This window comes from Heterocephalus glaber, unplaced genomic scaffold (assembly GCF_053883595.1).
Source record: "Heterocephalus glaber isolate CG9 unplaced genomic scaffold, H.glaber_assembly_v1.0 deba00000281, whole genome shotgun sequence".
In the NCBI taxonomy this organism is placed as follows: domain Eukaryota; kingdom Metazoa; phylum Chordata; class Mammalia; order Rodentia; family Bathyergidae; genus Heterocephalus; species Heterocephalus glaber.
In genome coordinates, this window is record NW_028258139.1 from 788,275 (window position 1) to 809,496 (window position 21,222).

The 21,222-nt window shown below is 37.9% G+C and overlaps 1 long non-coding RNA gene across 1 annotated transcript in view; it reads right to left on the bottom strand.

Moving 5' to 3' along the window:
• Positions 1–9,452, bottom strand: part of LOC110347677 (uncharacterized) — a 56,565-nt gene extending 47,113 nt beyond the window's left edge. Inside the window, exons 1-3 of the long non-coding RNA XR_002392400.2 lie at positions 9,185–9,452; positions 8,364–8,528; positions 6,697–6,913 (exon numbers count right to left, since the gene is read on the bottom strand). This is a non-coding gene — a long non-coding RNA (uncharacterized LOC110347677). The remainder of the gene's footprint in view (positions 1–6,696; positions 6,914–8,363; positions 8,529–9,184) is intronic.
• Positions 9,453–21,222: the final 11,770 nt, after the last annotated feature.

The window sequence follows — 21,222 nt, forward strand, 5'->3', positions numbered from 1 at the left end:
AGTTTAGTGTTTCTGTCTTAATATTTAGATCTTTAATCCACTTAGATCTTAGTTTAGTGCACAGTGATAGGTATTGGTCTAGTTTTAATCTCTGACAGGATGAAATCCAGTTTTTCCAACACCATTTATTAAATAGGCTATCTTTCCTCCAATGAGGGTGGTTGGCTCCTTTGTCAAAGATGAGGTGGCTGAGTATGTCTGAAGTTGTTTCTGCATCTTCTAATTTCTTCCATTGATGCTAGGGTCTGTTTCTTTGCCAGTACCATGCTGTTTTCATCTCAGTAGCTTTGTAGTATAGGTTCAAGTTGGGTATTGTGATACACCTAGCCATGTCTCTGTTGCCCAGAATTGCTTTTGCTATTCTAGGTCTCTTATGGTTACAAATGAATTTTTGGATTGTTTTGTCTAGCTCCATGAAGTATATTGTTGGAATTTCAATCGACATTGCATTAAATCTACATAGCAGTTTTGGAAGTATGGCCATTTTCACTATATTGGTTCTTCCTACCCAGGAACAAGGGATGTCTTTCCATTTTCTTATATCCTCCTTGATCTCCTTTTTCAGGGTGCTGTAGTCTTCAGTGTAGAGGTCTTTTGCTTCCTTTGTTAGGTTGATTCCTAGATATTTCATTTTTTTGGATTCTATTGTAAAAGGAATTGTTTCCCTAATTTCTCTCTCAATGAGTCTATTTGTGTATAAGAAGGCTATTGTTTTTTGAGTGTGGACCTTATATCCAGCTACTCTACTGAATCTGTCAATTAAGTCCAGATGTCTTTTGGTAGAGTTTTTTGAGTCTTCTATGTAAAGTATCATATCATTAGCAAATAATGACAGTTTAACTTCTTCTTTTCCTATCCTTGTTCCCTTTATTTCTTTCTCTTTTCTAATTGCTGTGGCTAATGTTTCCAGAAAAATATTGAACAGGAGTGGTGATAGTGGACATCCTTGTCTTGTTCCTGATTTTAGCATGAAAGTTTAAGTTTTTGGCCATTTAGTATGATGTTGGCTGTTGATTTTTCATAGACAGCCTTAATCAGGTTGAGATAAAGACCTTCTATTCCAATTTTCTGAAGTGTTTTTATCATGAATGGGTGCTGGATTTTGTCAAATGCCTTTTCTGCATCTATTGTGATGATCATATGGTTTTTGTCCTTGACTCTGTTAATATGGTGTATTACTTTTATTAATTTATGAATGTTGAACCATCCTTTCATCCTTGGGATAAATCCGACTTGGTCAGGGTGTAAGACCTTCTTGATGATCCTCTGTATTCTGTTTGCTAGTATCTTGTTGAGGATTTTTGCATCTATATTCATTACCTGTAGTTCCCTCTTTGGGTTGGGTCTTTCCCTGGTTTTGGAATCAAAGTCATACTTGCTTCCAGGAATGAGTTAGGAAGCCTTGCTTCCCTTTCAGTTTCCTTGATGTGTTTAAAGAGTAATGGCATTAGTTCTTCCTTAAATGCCTTGTAGAATTCAACAGTGAACCCATCAGGACCTGGGCTTTTCTTTGTTGGTAAATTTTTTATTACATTTTCAATTTCACTTATTGCAATTGGGGTGTTTAGAATTTCTATATCTTCTTTAACTTTGGCAATTCATATGTATCTAGGAATCTGTCCATTTCTTCTGTGTTTTCCATTTTATTAGAGTACAGGTTCTCAAAGTAGGTATTGATGATACTCTGGATTTCTGCTGGTTCTGTTGTGACTTCACCTTTGTCATTCTTAATTGCATGGATTTGAGCCTTTTCTTTCCTTTTTTTGATAAGATTGGCTAAAGGCTTATCAATTTTATTTATTCTTTCAAAAAACCAGCTCTTTGATTCATTGATTTTTTTGTATCATTCTCTTAGTCTCCATTGCATTGATTTCTGCTCTGATCTTTATAATTTCCTTTCTTGTATGAGCTTTGGGTTTGTTATGCTCTTCTTTTTCTAGGAGCTTGAGGTTCTGCATTAGGTTATTTAACTGAGTTCTCTCTGTTTTCCTAATATGGGCATTCACTGCTATGAATTTCCCACATAGAATTGCTTTCATTGTGCCCCATAGATTCCTGTATGTTGTACTGGCATTTTCATTTACTTGTAGAAACTGTCTAATTTCTTCTTTAATTTCCTCTGTGACCCATTGGTTGTTCAGGAGGGTGTTATTCAATTTCCATGTGTTTGTGGGAATTTTGCAGTTTCTCATGTTATTGATCTCCAATTGTGTTGCACTATGGTCTGATAATATACAAGGGGTAATTTCAGTTCTTTTACATTGACTTAGACATGTCCTGTGAGCTAGTATGTGGTCTATTTTGGAGAATAACCCATGTGCAGCTGAAAAGAATGTGTATTCTGATTTTGTGGGGTGAAACACTCTGTAAATATCTATTAAGTCCATTTGTTCAATAGCTTGGTTCAGTTCTAGAATTTCCTTGTTAATTTTTCTGTAGATGATCTGTCTATTTGTTTTTGTTTTGTTTTGTTTGTTTGTTTTTTTGGAACCAGGGATTGAACTCAGGTCCTTGTGCTTGCGCAGGCAGGTGGTGAAACCACTGAGCTAAATCCCCGGCCAGATCTGTCTATTTGTGATAGGGGGGTATTGAGGTCCCCCACTACAACTGTATTAGTGCTTATTTGGTTGTTCATGTCCATTAATATTTGTTTTGTATACTTGGGGGCATTTGTATTTGGTGCATATATATTTAGGATTGTCATCTCTTCCTCTTGGATTATTCCCTTCACAAGGATTTAATGATGATCTTTGTCTCTCTTAATTAGTTTTGGTTTGAAATCTACTTTGTCTGGAAATAAGATTGCTACCCCTGCTTTTTTCTTGGTTCCTGTCACATGGAGAGTCATTTTCCATCTTTTTACTTTCAGTCTATGAATTTCTTTTTCAGTTAGGTGTGTTTCTTGTATACAGCATATTGCTGGGGTTTTTTTCTTAATCCATTCTGTCAGTCTACTTCTTTTGATTGGTGAATTGAGGCCATTAACATTGATAGTTGTAATTGATAGATATTGACTCATCCTTGTCATGATGTTTTACTGCTGTTGGTTCTTATTTCTTTTTCCCCCTTTCCCTTTAGTTTCTTACCTTCTCTGGTGGCTTCCCTCTGTTGAGCCTCATGGAGTTGTGACTTTCCTTGCCTTTTTCTAAGATACTGCTTAGAATTGTTTGGAGTGCTGGTTTGGTGTGCGTGAAATTTCACAGGTGTTCTTTGTCATGGAAGTATCTAATTCCCCTATCAATGTTGAAAGATAATTTTGCAGGATACAACAGTCTAGGTTGGAAGTTATTTTCTTTTAGGGCTTGAAATACTTCACTCCAGGCTCTCCTTATTTGAAGTTTGTGTTGAGAAATCTGCCATGATTCTGATGGGCTTTCCTTTATAGGTGATTTGTTTCTTTTCTCTAACTGCCTGTAGGATTTTGTTCTTCTGTTGGGCTTCTGGGATCTTGAGTATTATATGTCTAGGTGTAGATTTTTTTTTCATCATGGCTGGGTGGAGTTCTATATGCCTCACTTATCTATATGTCCAATTCTCCACCTCTGTCTGGGAAGTTTTCTACTATTACTTCTGTGAACAGTTTTTTTTATGTCAATTGTACTTTCTCCTGTTTTTTCATGGACTCCTATCAGTCTTATGTTATTCTTCTTTGCATCATCTAGCAGCTGTTGAATTGATTTCTCATGGTCCCTTACTATTTTTAAGAAATCTCTGTTTTCATGGTCCTTCACCACAATCCTGTCTTCTATGTCTGATATTCTCTTAATCTGCTCTGCATGCTTTCAATGGAGTTTTTAATCTCCTGAATATCTGTTTGAATCTCTTTCATGGATTCCATTTCTTTCTTATGTTGGGCAATCATTGTTTCCATTTCTTTCTTATGCTGGGCATTCCTGGCTTCCAGCATGTTTGTGAGCTCATCTATTTTTTTTTATCAGTTTCTGTTCTAGAGCCTTTAATCATGTCTTTCACTCTGCTCACCATCTTTGTAGTTGTCTGGGAGATTATTTCTGCTTTGAATTTTTCTAGAGCCTCATGTATCTGCTTTGTTATTTCCTGTGCTATCAGTTCAGGGTGTCCAGGTGGTTGATTATCAGACTTTTGCACCTCATTTCCCCCAGAAATTGCCTTTTGTGGGGTGGAAATCTGGGTTTGTGACTTGCTTAAATGTCTTCTCATTTTTGTTTTTGGTACTGTCCTTGGTTTAATTTCTAGGTTGATATTTCAATATTGGTTAATGTAAGTATCTTTGTTGCTTGTATTTAGAACCCTTATGGAATGATTGCTTCTCAGAGGTGTCTTCCAGATACAGCTGGTCTTTAGGTTTTGAGTCTCTAATGACTCTGAGGCTGTCTCATTTTCAATATACCAGGAAGGAAAACAGTTTAGATCAGTCAGGACACCTTAGCCCAAGTGATACGATCAGCAACACGATAGCATCGAATACCTCTTAGAGAATGACAATTTGTGGTAGTTATTAGTCTATCACCTTTAAAAAATACAGGGCCTCCTTCAGGGTATGTCTCTGCTGTCACCATAGACAACGTGGGCAGCAGTGTGCAGTTATAAGTCAATGAGTCTCAGTAAGGTAGTCCCAGCCCCATGAGATTCAGGCAGATTTCTGGTTGCAAGTCCCAAGTTGAGCTCCCTGTCCCCCTGCAGGGTTGCACTCTGTAAGTTTCTCCTGCAGGTTTCAGCTGTTTTTCCTCTGAAGAAAGTCCAGCTTCTGATGGGAGCTGATAATCCCTCCAACTTATCAATCACAGTGGTCTGGTATGCCTTTATTGCAGAGATTCCCTTCACTTTTCCAGTGGGCTTGTTTTCATCAGGGAGCCTGAGACAGGCACTCTCTCTGTCGTTCACTTCTGGAGCTCAGGACAATGGCTTTTATGTCCCCCTGTGGCTCTTCAGTGTGTAACCAAGTAGCTGCACAGCCAAAAGGTCAGAGGCGGGGGTGGGGGGGATCGGGTGCTGTTGGAGGTGCCTGCATGGCCAAGCCATCAGCTGGTGGGCCTGCGGGTGGGGTGGGGGGGTGTTCCCTCATCACCCTGTTCTGGTGGCGAGCTGGTGGAGCAAGCCAGAGCAAGCAGGTACAGATCAGCCTGCAACTGCTCGGCCCCACTCAGCCCCGCCCAGCTCCGTTTGGCTGAGCCATCAGCTGGTGGGCGTGCCTGGGCGGGGGTCCTCCTCACCCTGTCCTGGTGGAGTATTATTTTAAAAATTGAAAGATCAAGAACACAGACTCCTTGATAATCTTTAGTTGAAGTAAATACAAATACAACACTTGTGGTAAAAGAAAGCATCATGGGATAAAAGGTGTAAACTGAAAAACCTTAAGTCTCAAGTGGATTCTCTGATTCAAAATATAGAAATAAATGATCTACTCCAGGTAATTAGCATTTTTCCTCTTCTTAAACATTTTTCATTTCTTTCTATTTGAAAAGCTTTGAACTCTTCTAGTTCTTCATAAAATGTATTATAAAATTTTGTGAATTATATTCGCTCTACTGTGTATAGAATATTAAAATTAATTCCTCTCATCTGTGTGTTTCACTTATTTTTACTGAATATTAGTAACAGAATACTCATGCTTATTTAGAAATATCAGTATATGCATATGAGATACTTTGTTTATTTTCAACCTAATACCCTGGTCTTTTTCTACCTCCCATCCCGTTCCCTACCTCTAAATGTCCATCCTGTAGTTTTCTATTATCTCTCATTCCTTCCTTCCTTCCTTTTTTCCTTCCTTCCTTCATTCATTCATTTTTAGAGTTCTCATGTAAGTGAAAACGTGATATTTAACTTTCTGGGTCTGGCTTATTTTAGTTAACATGATACTCTACAATTTTGTCCATTTTCCGCAAATGACATGATTTTGTTCCTGACAGCTGAATAATATTCTATTGTGTATATATGTATATACCACCTTTCCTTTATCCATTCATCTGTTGTTGGGCATCTATGCTGTTTCCACAGCTTGGCTATTGTGGATTGTGCCACCATAAGTATCAGTATAGTATGCACTCTAATTCTTTTGGAAATATATCAAAAAGTGATATAGCTGCATGAAATTATAGTTCTATTTTTAGTTTTTTAAATTCTATGGTGGCTGTACTATTTTATATTCTCACCAGTAGGGTAAAAAGGATTTTTTCCCCACCATTCTGGCCAACATTCATTGTTTTTTGTATTCTTGATAATAATCATTCTGACTGGGGTGAGCTGAAATCTCAGTGTAATTTCTGTTTGCATTTCCATGATAGCTAAAGATGTCATACACCGTTTTCGTGTACTTACTAGCCAGTTGTTCTTGGAGGGTACCTATCATCCATTCTCCTTTAGTCTCCTCTTTCTCCACCCTTCCTAGCCTATGGTGATCTATTCTCCTCTATTTCTATGAAATTAACATTTTAACCTTCCACGTAAGTGAGAACATGGAGTATTTATCCTTCTGTGCTTGACTTATTTCACTTAACATAATGTCTCTTAATAGCGAGATTATATGTGGGATTTTCTACTCTTAGAATTATAGTAAATTGAACTTTGAATTATTATTGGAAAGTAACACATTTTTGGTGGTAATGAAAACACGTAAGCAAATATCAAGAGAGGGGGAACATAATAAAATATATGCTCCATTAACTTATTTGAAAGCCAAATAGACATCTTTTCTATCTTCACTGTTATTCTTACCTGATAAAATGTTTTGGTCCTTTCTGCAAAGACTGCTTTGTCTGCTCTCTTGTCTTTACTGTAAAGAGAGAAACAGCTGCTACAGTCTAAGGGCACCTCATGATGTTTTGTATGTTCTTTTTTTATTTGAAAATCTTCAAATGCCAGTCCTCAAAGGCCACTGAGGCCTCACAGCTGACCTGAACCTTGTACATGTCTCCTCCATCCAGGATGCAATCTAGAATAAAAACAGGAAGAAAGTGATTGTACTAATTGAGCTATATTAACAGCTATTAATGATTTTCTGTAACTATGGAATACCATACTACATAATAGACACTGTTAAAAGTAGTGCTCATTAGATCCTTACAAAAGTCCAGCATTCTAAGGCTTCTATTAAGTCCATATTATGCATGAACAAATTGGGGTTCAATCCTAAGTAGAATGAATATTTACACTCTGGTAATTGTAATGCCCAAGCCAAAAAACCATCCAGTCAAACCCATAAGTCTATGGTATTGTGTAAAGTTATGCTTCATTTTAGCAGTTGATTGCACATGATTAGCATTATTGAGAAAACATCATTAATTTCTTTATTGATTTCATGATTGATTCTCTTAAAAACCTATGTTAGACTGGGCCGAGGGTTTAGCTCAGTGGTGCCACCGCCTCCCTCACAAGTTCAAGGTCCTGAGTTTGATCCCTGGTACCAAAAAAGCCACAAAAACAAAACAAAGCAAAAAAACCCTATGTTAGGACATGATAGCAAAGAAGGTTGAGGTGTAGCATGTATGTTTGTGGCCAGAGTTTTCGGAAGGCATGCACCTGTGCAGTTGAGTGTGTCATGAAATATGTGGGAGAAAAACTCATTAACTAACATCCTATTATTAACTACAATTAGATAATAAACTAGTTGTCCATCTAGGGAATTTAAGTTGGTTAGTATTTGTGAAGATGTATATAAGTAAATGATGTTATTTTTGATGAGCTAATTAAATTCTAAATTTTTTCATAAAATTGGAGAATTATAAAAGATGTCTCATAGAAAAGTCTTTGTGTCCAAGAACACAAGCAATTAAAAAAAATAAAGTCATGACTCATTGAAGTCAAAGGAAAGATCATTGTGCCCAATTTCCATGGAGTTATCCATCAAATTTGGTGCGAGGCTCTTGTCTTCCTGCCCAATGCAGACAGAGAAAACAGCCTAGTTTAGTTCTTTTCTGTGTGTTTTTGTCCTTAACCATTACTAGTTTATGTGATATTTAAAAGAAGTTCAGCAGAGCATGGCGGTTGCCATTTGTGACACAGGCTTGTTGTTTATAGACAGATTGGAGGAAACTTTTTGAAAAAATGCACTTAAGTATTTTATCCAACTAAGGATTTTTTTTTTAATTAAAGAATCTGAGAGAGCCAATTTGTTAGATATTAAGTGGTTCACAAGATTTAAGTTTCTTACCCATGTAACAAACCATATGGACACTGTGTCTTAGATTACTAGGAAGAAAGCAAAGCAAACTGAACTGACAAAGACAGACTAGGTCTTCAGGTTCAAGCTGGACACTGCATTGAGCAGAAAGCTGCCATAGATAGTCATTGTCTCCCTTACAGAAATGTATGGTATATCATGAACTTTGAAAAATTGCAAAGCTGATCAGCATACATGACATCACAATTTCCAGGAGACTCACAGATCTCATAAGTGGTTCCATTATTTCTGCAGCCCAAGAGGCATGTGACTCCAGATGTCTTCAAACTATCATTCTTTACTTGGCTTGTGGTTCGACGTCAACATGAATATGAAGAAGACAAAGAACTCTCAGGATAATGATGGGTCCATTAATTCCAGATGTCTCCTAAAAGATTTGGGAATGTAGCCAAAGACTTGATAATTTTTAGTAGCAGTTAGTTGCAATACAGTGTTCTCTCTTTACTAAAACATTGCTGATGTAAATGTGATATCACAAATAAAACATATTCTAACATCCTCCCTCTAAGCCCTGCAATATCAACATCAGAAATTTTAGTAGTGTCATTAAAGTTTCAGTGATGATGCTTATTTTGTGCAAAAAATTTTAAATATATGGAAGTTACTTCGTATAATTTTGTTAATTCATATATTAAATAATTAACAAGCTACTGTTAATCACACTATCATGACAAATTAAACATTTATGTGTATCACATCAATTGGATTTATTTTTAGGCCATTATTAAAATAAACCTGTTAGGTACTTCAGAGCCCCACAGAGCAAGGCCCCTCCTCTCCTTTCCCCCTGCCCCACTCCGGCCACAGGGAACAGGGAACTTCCCCATAACTAAGGCCTGACCTCTCTTTGTCAGTGACTCTCTGCCTGGTTAAGGTCTTTCTGCCCCACCGGTTCCATGGTCAGATGTTCCAGTGAGACAGGGGCTTCCCGAAAGTGGTGACTCCATCCCCGTGACGGAAACCTACTGTTACCTACCCCAGCCCCAATCCCCCGCCCCCACCAGTGGCCCAGTGCTCTCCCACCTGCAAGACACCTGCATAAGCTTCCAGCTGAGCCCATGAAGCTGCTGGTCTCCATTCTGTGAGTCAGCCCCGCAGGCTGCAGACTGCGCCCCAATAAAGCTTGCTGGAACGTCCGTGTGTGCCCCCTTCTTCGGCGAGCCTTTCAAAACCCAAATCTTAGACAGCTCTATGATTCATACGGTAGAGCCCCAACCCTTATGCCTCTCTTCACTTTTAATCACCCAGACAGGGGCACAAGCAATCCAAGTAACACAAGGTTCACCTGCTTTCCCGTACCCGCTAGTACATGCTCCAGTAAACAGTTTAACCTCAGCTCTCTTGACTTTGCCCTGATAGGCGATCAGCCCCGAGTGCAGCCTTTCTGCTTTGCGCTCCCAGAGGAGCCCACTTAGGCCTCAATTCTCCTCTGGTCTTCCACAGTTCATTTGGTGTTTTTTCACTGCATTCCTTGCACAACAGACATATTTGCAAACAACATTCCTGTTACACACTAATCTTAAGATGTTCTTAGATCAACAGATATTTTAATGCTTTTCTGCTTTTGTTGAATCCATCAGAGATTTGGCCACTAGTGATTTAACTGCTTCTGTTATGTCCCAGTTTTCCTTCTTGCCACTCCTGTGACCTTGTAAACTTTTGTTGTAACTTTCCAAAATTTTATTTAATTTACTTCTCATCTTTACTTTCTTAGGAATATATTCTGTTTCACCATTCCAATGATTTATCCCTATGTGCGTTCATCCATTGTTTATCATGAGGTCATTATCACTCTAATATTTACGGACCATACTATGCTGTTTCTAGTTTCCTTCAAAAATTAATATTCTAATCTCATAAAAATTTTACTGATGAAGGCAGAAAAAAGGCTAACAATAATGTAGCATATGTATTCAATTCTTTTTAACCAGAATGCTTTCTGTGAAACATCTACTTCTTAATGTTGCACCCTACTGTTCTGATTATTATCTAGTACTTAAAATTGATAAAGCATCACAATTCATTCAGGAGGAAGAATTTCAAATTTTTAAAAAATGATCACTTTGATGATATTAATGTTCTAACAAGATGATGAAATGTAACAAAGATGAAATTATCTCTTTTCCTCATAAATCCTGACCAATAAAAAGTGCGGCAATATATTTCTGAGTACCAGTGAGATACTTGTCCAAGCTCAAATGTGGAATAAGAACAGCACTACAGAGATAAAAGTGAAACAAGTGTTAACAATTTGCTGAACTGTCTCCCTGAAGGATGATTCAGTGGTACAGAACTGCAGTAGACAATTTTTACCGGAAAGCAAGGAGGTGGGGGAAATCTAATCATGTTTTCTACCCATTTTATGAAATCCTTCGGCTGCATACTTTTTTATATGACAACCAGACCATGAAATAAGCTGGAGGCATTTGTGAGAGTTTCAGCACCCTGGGGGAGGGAAGGGAAGGTGGACATCCTACTCCCAGTTACTCTGTGAGCCAGACATGACTGGAGAAAGGCCCTTCGTGGTAACAGCTGAATAAGAGAGAGTTCTGTCTGGCACATGGGTCTGGATCAAAGCCAGCTTCATGGAGAGGCCCTTTGCTGTCACCCAGGGGAGGAAGGCACTTTATGGCCACAACCAAAGAGATCACTTACAACACATTGGGAAGGCCTTGTGGTTTAGACTTGGCTTTGCTGTTTCAGCAAAGATCCATGATCAGCAGTGGTGGCCACAGATAAGTCTTCACACTAGGAACAGGACAGAATCACCACTCCTATGGAGTCCACATCATATTAGGGAGGAGAAACAACAAATAAACATGCCAATAAACATATGCTGTCTTGGGGCCAGGGATTTAGCTTAGTGGTTCCGCAGCCTGCCCTGCAAGCACAAGGACCAAGTTCGATCCCCGGTACCAAAAAAAAAAAAAAAATGTGCTATCTTAGAGGATATAGTCTACAAAGAATATATATGGCAGGGCAATGAGATAAGAAGTGACCTTCAGCAGGGGTTGGGTGAAGGAGGCAACTGCAAGTGGCCAGAGAGACAGGCTGTCTGCACAGGTGTCTCCAGACCTGGTATCTAATTAATGAGAAGACTGACCGCACCATGGGAAGATGCAAGGAGATGGGTCATGATGGATGATTCCATGATCCTAACTTAGGATCAAGTAAGTGCTTTGTAAATTTCCCCATTGATTGGGCTGCAAATTAAAACATGTGCATGAAATCTTGGAAAGTTTTCATCTTAAAGTCTACAGAAGATGTGCAAATTATTTGAATCTAATGTCCCTTCTGGAGAACACTTTCTGTTGGATATCTACAGTAAATTACACAAAGAACATCTCCTAATACTTACTAGGAATTGACTGCTATAGCTTGAGGACAGCTTGTTCTAGGTTGGCAAGATGATGATGATGATGATGACGACGACGACAACGACGATTCCCTTAACTATAAGTTCCCTATGTTCTCCTCCATTCCTGACCTTCTGTAGATTCTTCAACTGTCTTAACTGGCCTAATTCACCCCCTTCTTGAGAGGTACAAGTGTTGACATTTGTCAGTACCAAGGGCTTTTAGGCTTGATAATGATCTATCATTCTTCTAACCTAAGAGTGCTTATGAAGCTCAAAAAAATTTGGAAGAGGAGAAATATTATGTCAAATTTTTTAATGGGGTGGGCTCCAGGTTAACTTTTTAAGTTAACAATACAATTAGAAAATATCTAAAATTATTTTAACTTCTAATTATGGTAGATTATTTAAAACATGATTATTTAAAAAGCAGGCATAACTGCATTGTCAATGGCAGGCTATGTATTGCAGACTAAACTTTCGTTTCTAAAGACCTTAAAATCTAATGGTGAGAATGTTTGCAAAAATAAACCTGTAAAATATGCTGGATAAAATTATCCCTACATTCAGTATTTTTGGTTGCTTTTTGTAGAGGATACATTTTGGGAAGTAGCATAGACTAAGCATTAAAGAGAGGCTGAATGAAATTGTCTATTTTTACTCAAAGGCAGAATAAAGGAAATAGATATGACAGATAAAAATGCTCTGAGGGAAATTTATAATATAAATATTTCCTCCCTTCTTCCCATATGAGTATATTTTAATCATCCAAGGTCAGTTCCGAAGGTCTAATGTATCCATACCTGGCAAGTGGTGAGTACTTGGTAAATGTTTATAGAATGAATGAGAGTGAGGATGGAGCGCCATCAATAGCACTTGCATTCCAGTGTGTTGATGTTGACAGGAGCCTGCGACAGCCAGTAAAGACAGTAGGTGAGGATCAATATATGAACTGTATACTTGGTGAGACTGAATGGGGAATGTATCATATGCTAGTGCCAGGATGGAATAGAACTCAGGAACTAACCTAGGGAGATGCTGGATCCCCTGCACAGATCCACCAGCTGAGTGGATGATCTCTTGCTGGTGTCTCTCCTTGCTGAGTTATTAGAGTGGGAACTGTGAGAGGTGGGCCAGGAGAGACAACAGCCCATCTGGAAGCCAGAACTGTGTACCTTGAGCAGAGCAGGTCATTCTCTCCCCATGTTACCCCTTCAATTGGTGATGGCAACCCTGTTTACATGGGAGGGTCTTGGAAAGGATTCCCAAGAAAGGAAGATACACAAATGGCCTCACAGACATGCTGTGTCTGAGGATATGAAACCTCACATCTCCAACCACATACCCAAGGATTCCTTTTTCTTGTACCCTCATTTGAAAAGGAGAATGAGGCCAGGAAGAAAGTCTATCATTTTAACTGGAACCATACACATAAAGGTAAAGAGATAAGTCCTCTTCTTGACCAACATTTAGAAAACAAGGAAAGTTATTTTAAAATGAATCTTAACCTAATGAAAAACATGGCAATAACATTTTCACAGACATACCACCAAAGAAAAGATAAATATGGAGAATAAACACCTAAAAAGATGATAGGTTATCACTAGTCATTAGGGTAAAGAAAATTAAATTCTCAATAAAATCACACTAGATTGGCTCAGATTTGAAAACTGACAGTATTAAGTGTTGACAAGAAGGAGGGTAACTTGAACTCACATACCTAGTTAGTGGCAAGGCAAAATGGGACATTTGAAATCAACTTTCTCTTGTAAAGTAAATATGCACTCACCATATGATCAAGAAATCCCATCCCTAGACAAATACCTGAGAAATAAATACATGTCCACACAAAGGCCTGTGCACAAATATTGATAGCTTTTTTTGTAATAGCCCCAGACAAAATAAATCCAAATGAACATTGATTGATAAATGAATAAAAAATGGTGATGCATTTATACAATAGACTACTTACTAGTCAGTAATAAAAAAAATAGTCATTCATATATGCAACCATATAAAATCTCAATTGTATTGAGACAAAAGGTAAGACACAAAAGGCTTAATACCATGATTCTGCTTAAAAGCCATCAGAAAAAGGCAAAAGTATAGAAACAGATATATATCAGTGGTTATCAGGGGCTGGGAGTAGTGGGAGAGACTGACTCTAAATGGGCACAAAGGAAATTTGGGGGTGATAGAAATAGTTTGTGTCTGTTGTGGTTATATTTAAATGATTGGATATAATTGTCCAGATACATCAAAATATACATCTAAAAGGGTGAATTTTATGTATAAATTATACCTTAATAAATCTTGATACTTTATTTTTTAAAAAGAGAGTCACGTATTTCAGACAGTATGGTTCACATGAAACAAGCCGTCCTTTAAAACAGATCAGAATTAGTTGACTAAAAATAACACCTAGTTCATATCACATCTGAGAATAATTTGTTCTTTATGAGGACAACAGAGCTAGTTAATGCTCTCAAGTGGGAAAGTGAGTTTATCAAGCAAACAAGCAAACATTTCCAATCTGTATTTTGACTGTGAAATAAAACCAAAGAACTTCTGATAAATTTAGGACCAGTAGTTTATATTTTATAGGTAGTAACATGAGATAGAGTTGACAGGTTTCTCAGAAGACTTTTCATGTGACATTTAAAAAATAAATTGAATTCTAAAATAACCTCTTGTTCCTGATTTAATCTTGTTTTGTTTACCACAGCCTTAGTGCCAATATATAGGTACACATTTGGTACAGCCTATTGGTATTTATATATTATATTTGTGTTTATGGCACAGTATAGCCTATTGTGAGGCTAGCACATACCTACCTGGGGCAGAGAACCCGTCATACACACGCCCCACACATCTTAGCGGGCCAAGGTGAGGGCTGTTTCCAAGACTCCTCCACTCTTGCACTGCACTGCAGTGTTCCCTTATTACTTTATAAATTATAGTCATTCATTGCTTACTTTTACTTGCCCCTGTTCTTACTATAGATATACTATAGATTTTGTCCATTAGTTCACATTTTAACTCCTTATTTATTATTTTCTTTGCAGATTTTCTATATGTATTTCAAGATTTCCTGATCCTGCAAATATGCAATAGCTAGTCATGGTATGGCCAGGCTGTGCAGTTTGAAGGATGTGTCCGCCAGTGTTACAGAATGTAGGCTGTTATTATTACAATTCAATTGTAGTACAAAATACAGAAATATGCTTTGAATGAAAGGACAAACTTTGAAAACAAATATATTTGAGAACATGAACAGAAAAGATGTGTCCTCATTTCAACATTCTTGTCATTTAATTAACTTGATGCCATTAATAAAGGGTTATGCTTGGGAACACTGTATAATTTTAAATGTTTAAAGAAAAGAAGGATATAATTTGATTACTGGTTTATGTTATAGGTGATTTACAAAAGCATCTGTTTATTCTCAAAAGTTTATGCTCAAAAGCATCTGTTTATTCCTTATTGAAATAATATTCATAAATGGACCAGAATCAGTATCGATGGATTATTTCATTCTGCTGCTTTCAAATGAATATGGCAGATGAGTTGTTGCCCACTTCAGGGAACCAGAAGCAAAGAACAGATGTAGCTCAGAGAATTTTAAAGAAATTGAGAAGAATGTATGTGTTTTCATTTGAAAAGAGATTCTTTTCCCCTCCATGTTGTAAAGCAGGGGAAATGATTAGAATAACATATTTTGGTTGCAGCCTAGAAATGTGACATGCCCGGTCTAAGAGCCGGAGCAAGTTCATGCCAGGTTTGGAGTGTACATTTGATTTGGTCTCTTTTATCTTTCTCCTCTCATAACCACCTTTATTCTAAGGTGGGCAGCAGGGATTCAATATCATCTAGAAGCTGCATACTAACTAGGCAGATTGCAGCCAGGACTCTATGATAAGGGTCCACCAGAGCAGCATCTTCTCTACCATATAAATGTAAGACAGGAAATGTCTCCCCTGGAAGACACACAGCAGTGCTCAGTTTGGGCAGGGAACTTCTTATTTTGGGGACAGGACAACTCCCTGTAAGGCAGTTCTGAGATGAAATTTTTTTATGTGTGAGGGTTTTTTTTTATTGGTACTGGGGATCAAACTCAGGACCTTGTGTTTGCAAGGCAGGCGCCAGAACCACTGAGCTAAATCTCTGGCCCTCTAAGATGAAAGTTTAAATCCATCATACAGAGACACTAGCTCTCATCTTTCTTTTTCCTTTTCATTGGGGACTCTTATATACCCATCCAGCTATTTATGTCAGCCACTTTGGGCTTGAGCCAAAATAGAATTCAAAGTTTTTAAACTGTCTGACAAGAAAGTTTAGTTAAGAGGCTGGAGACACTGGGGCATGTTCCAAGATGAGTTGTGATTTACTAAGGATTACAAGTGCTTGTGCTATTTCATAGCTCACTAGAGAAGTCTCTGTCACCTGTGACTTAGAAATAGGTGAATTTATTGTGACACAACATGACCCATATTACAAGAGCACAGTCTGGTTTCATTCAGCTGTCTGTAAGAAGATTCTCTGGAGCAACTGTGACAGGGGAAATACCCATAGCTGCTTTCACGGCCCTTTTCTGGATTAGTGACAGGAGCTTTCTGTGCATACTCATCATGCAGCTACCTGGATAATGTCGATGAGTTTCTTATTGAGGTTTGAATTTCTCCTCATTTGGGCTAATAGTCCTTGGTTCATTTTAAATTGGTTGTGTTTCAAAATACTGAAAAAAGTTCTGTTTACAGGAAATTGATTTTTGTCTCCTGCCACCTCCATTCCTCAACTAGAAATATGGAGAAATTTGACTACAGATGGCTGGCCTTCGTGTTTTTTTCAGTGGAGAGTGTTATTCCTAAACTTGTTTCTTTTTTCCGTGGGAGAAACTTTGACCAATAGAGCCAGGACAATATGTATAAACTTCTGTCCAGCTATGTTTAAATTTGAGCACAACAGGAAATGTCTTAAAACCTGGGGTAAGAGCTTTATTAATTGACTAAGATCTATGAGAAGGCAAGGGGGAAAAGTTTCAGAGATTCAAACTCAGATTAATTTGGCAAGCAATCTACCTTGAGATGTATGTTTCTCACCTTGCTACAACCTGGAATCCACCTTCAGACATGCAAATTCAAGATTAAGTATTGCTCATGACTGTAAAAAGGGAAATCATGCCAATGGTATAACTTTTAAAAGCTTATATATGGTAAATCTCTTTGTTTTTAATATGTTGCTGTGTATTATGTATTATACAACATGTTTGTGTGTGTACTTGTGTATGCACATCATTTAGATTGTATCAGATTAATTTAAGAAGAACACTCAGTAATTAAGAAAGCATAAACCCAAATGCCTTTCAGTCTATATGACTTATGCAAATGTTTAAAGGAGAAAATAAAGATTTTTTAGAACTCTTAGCATCATTTTGTCTGTGTTACCCAATCAGAATTATATTTGAGGGGCCGGGGATTTAGCTCAGTGTTTCCAGCACCTGCCTCGCAAGCACAAGGTCTGGAGTTCAATCCCCTGTACCAAAAAAAAAAAAAAAAAGAATTTTATTTGAGGTGTTTGACTTTCACAAAAGTATTTTCAGTTGCACAAACCTTATGAGAAAGACTAAACAACATAAAGGAAATTTAATTAAAATGTTTGATTTATTATGACCCTCAAGATTCTTGGGAATCAGTTAGTTGAATATTGAGGAAATGTGGCACACATATTAATATAGTGCTGGCTGGGCATTGTTTCATTTAAAAGTCTAAGTTCTTGAGGCAGAGCCCTGCCATTCCATCGGTAAGGGCATGCAGATCCTGGGGGGCAGATATGAGACCCAGACTGGTGCAGCTGCTGGTGGATCCCAGCCAGGGCTCTACCCTGACCCCGGAGGCTCCTGCATACCCACGCAAGCCAAAGGCCTGCCCAGAAAAGAACTGCACAGGCACACAAACTTCAGCCAGAAGCCCGCCATACCACTGATCACAGCCAAGGATCCATCTGGAAAAGAGCTACATAGGTACACAGGCAAAATCCAGGGCCTCACACTGATACCATTGATAAGTGCCAGGAGACACAAGCCAAAGCCAGTGCAGACAACAGGAACTGAGGTGCACAGCCCCCAGCGAAAGGCCCTCCCAGACAACAGCTACATAGGGGCCCCAGCAAGGGGCATGCCTAGATACCATCCGAAGTGTGCACAGGCCCCAGCCAGAAGCCCACTCAGACCACAGGTCAGCTCAGGGATCCAGAAGGCCACCACTCTGAACCCAGGAATTGTTGTACTGATGAGCAATTGATTAAAGGCTGTGCCATGGATTGCTGAGAATTCAAGACAATTGAGTGAGCAAAAAGTCACCTCAACAAAGGCATAACAGGCTGCATTTGTTGAAATGGGAAGACATGTAAATAAATCTCAATACCAGACATCCTGATCACCAAAGGCAACCACAAAGGGCAAGGAGATGGAACAATCTGATGCTCAACCACTTGGACTCCTTGAACGGGTGAAAAAACAGAACCTGGAAAAAATGAAATCAGAAATAATTTCTCAGATAACAGCAGAGATTGTGCCCATAGTGCAAGACATGATTAATAAATCTAGAACAGACACAGATAAAAAAAAAAATAGAGGAGCTGAGGAACATGATGGAATCCCAAAATAGGAAACAAATGGAATCCATAAAACAGATGCAAACAAATTTCCAGCACATTAAAAACTCCATTGAAAGTTTACGCAGCAGAATGAGCCAATGCAAGGATAGAATTTCATATGTAGAAGATAGGATTGCAATTAGTGACCAGGAAAATAAAAATTTCTTAAAAATAGTTAGGCACCACAAGAAATTGATCCAGCAGCTGCTAGACAATGTGAAAATAATACCATAAGAATGATTGGAGTCAATGAAGAAATGGGAGATAGTACAGATGACATAAAAAACAGTTCACAGAACTGATGGCAGAAAACTTCCCAAGCAGGGGAAAAGAACTTGACATATAGATAAGTGAGGCATATAGGACTCCAAATAGCCTTGATCAAAAAAAATCTACACATAGGCATATAATAGTTAAGATCCCAGAAACCCAAGAGAAGAACAAAATTCTACAAGCAGTGAAAGAAAAGAAACAAATCACATAAAAAGGAAAGCCCATCAGAATCACAGCAGACTTCTCAACGCAAACTCTCAAGGCAAGAAGAGCTTGGAGTGACTTATTTTAAGCCCTAAAGGAAAACAGCTTCCATCCCAGATTGATGTACCCTGCAAAACTATCTTTCAAAATTGATGGAGAAATAAGATACTTTCATGATAAAGAGCACCTGAGGAACTTCATGAATACTAAACCACTCCAAAAAATTTTAAACAATATCCTAGGAAAAGACAATGAAGATCACAACCCCAGGAAGGCCTACAAAATGAATCTATCAGGCACAACACAACAAGAACTTAACACAAAGGGGGGAATCCAACAAAAAGAAGAAGTCATGAAAATGATGTCAATGGATATCAATTATAACCCAATGTTAATGATCTCAATTCACCAGTCAAAAGAAATAGACTGACAGAATGTGTCAAGAAGCAAGATCCAACAATGTGCTGCATACAAGAAACACACTTAATTCAAAAAGAAACTCATAGACAGAAAGTTAAAGGGTGGAAAACAATACTCCATGCAACAGGAACCCCCCAAAAAAGCAGGAGTAGCTATCCTCTTTATAGATCAAATGGATTTCAAACGAACATTGATTAAGAGAGACAAAGAAGGACCCCACATCCTTGGAAAGGGAAGAATCCAAGAGGAAGAGATGACAATCATAATCACATATGCACCAAACACTAGTGCACCCAACTATATAAAACAAATACTAATGTGTGGGAAATGGTAGAATTCAGCTATCTAGTTGTAAGAATAGATCACAAGAAGTTTGTTAACTAAGAGAATTAAGTCATTTCTGGGAAATTCCATAAGTCTGTTTGTTAAAAGAATGCCAGAAAACTTTGAGACCTTGTAAAAGTCTCACAGGAGAAAAACAGGTTTTCCTAGTTTTCTTATTTACCATTTTCTGGGATCAGAGGACCGCGACCCAATGACTCTACAGGTGATAAGAGAGATAGGACTCACTATGCACATCTGTGATGTTTGTGGTGGGCCGGTGGGCTTGATTTTTGGCTAAAGTTGTCCTGCTCTCTTGATACTATCTGATAAGAAGAGGGCTGTGGTGTGCTCTTTGATGTATGGGATTGGTAAATGGAAACAGGGGACTTGTAAATTCTCCTGAAGCTTTTATGAGTCACTTAAAGTCACTGGTTATCATCAGAGGTAAAAATCAGATAGACAATAGCCAGAATAACTAAGCTGTTTTCCTCATGTATAAAAGTCTTGCTTCTTTCCTTTGTGATTGTGGAATAGTGCCAGAAGAATTAAACTGCTGTTCATCCCCCAGGCTGTCTCCTTTTCTTTCTTTAAAAGTCGGTGCTTTCTGGGGTGTCAGGTCTCCCTCAAGAGAGACCAACGACACTAATGGACATGAAAAATCAAATAAGCATGAATATAATAGTAGTGGGGGACCTCAATACCCCAGTGTCACAAACAGATAAATCAACTAGACAAAAAATAATGAAATACTAGAAGTCAATCAAATTCTTGAAAAAATGAACTTAACACATGTTTACAGGGTGCTCAACCCCACAAAATCAGGATACACATTCTTTTTAGCTACACATGGGTCGTTCTCCAAAATAGAGCACATACTAGCTCATAGAACATGTTTAAGTAAGTGCAAAGGAATTGAAGTTATCCCCTGAATATTAGCCAGACCATAGTGCAATGAAATTAGAGATCAATAGCAAAAGAAACCACAAGAATCTCATAAACATATGGAAATTGAACAATACACTTCTGAATAACCAATGAGTCACAGAGAAAATTAAAGAAGAAATCAGACAGTTCTTATAATTAAATGAAAATGAAAATACAACATACCAAAATCTATGGGATGCAATGAAAGCAGTCTTATGAGGGAAATTCATAACACTCACATCAGGAAAACAGAGTGAGCTCAATTAAACAAACTGATGCTGAACCTCAAGCTTGTAGAAAAAGAAGAAGAGGATAAACCAAAAGCTCATACAGGAGGTGAAATTTTAAAGATCAGAGCAGAAATCAATCCAATGGAGACTAAGAGAACAATACAAAAAATCACTGAAGCCAAGAGTTGGTTCTTTGAAAGAATAAACAAAATTGACAAACACTTAGTCTCATCAAAACAAGAAAAAAAAGGCCCAAATTAATGCAATTAGGAATGAAAAGCATGAAATTACAATGTACCCAGCAGAAATCCAGAGGGTCATCAATACCTACTTTGAGAACCTATATGCTAATAAGATGGAAAATACAGAAGAAATGGACAGATTTCTAGAAATGTGTGAATTATCAAAGTTGAACAAAGATGACCTAAAATTTCTAAATGGCCCAATATCAATCAGTGAAATTGAAAAAGTAATTAAAATTTTACCAACTGAGAAAATCCTGGGTCCTGATGGTTTCACTGCTGAATTCTACAAGACATTTAGAGAACTACCACCATTAATCTTTAAACACTTCAATGAAATTAAAAGGAAAACAATACTTCAAAATTCATTCCTCTAAGCAAGTATTACTTTGATTCCAATACCAGGGAAAGACTCAACTGAAAAAGAGAACTACA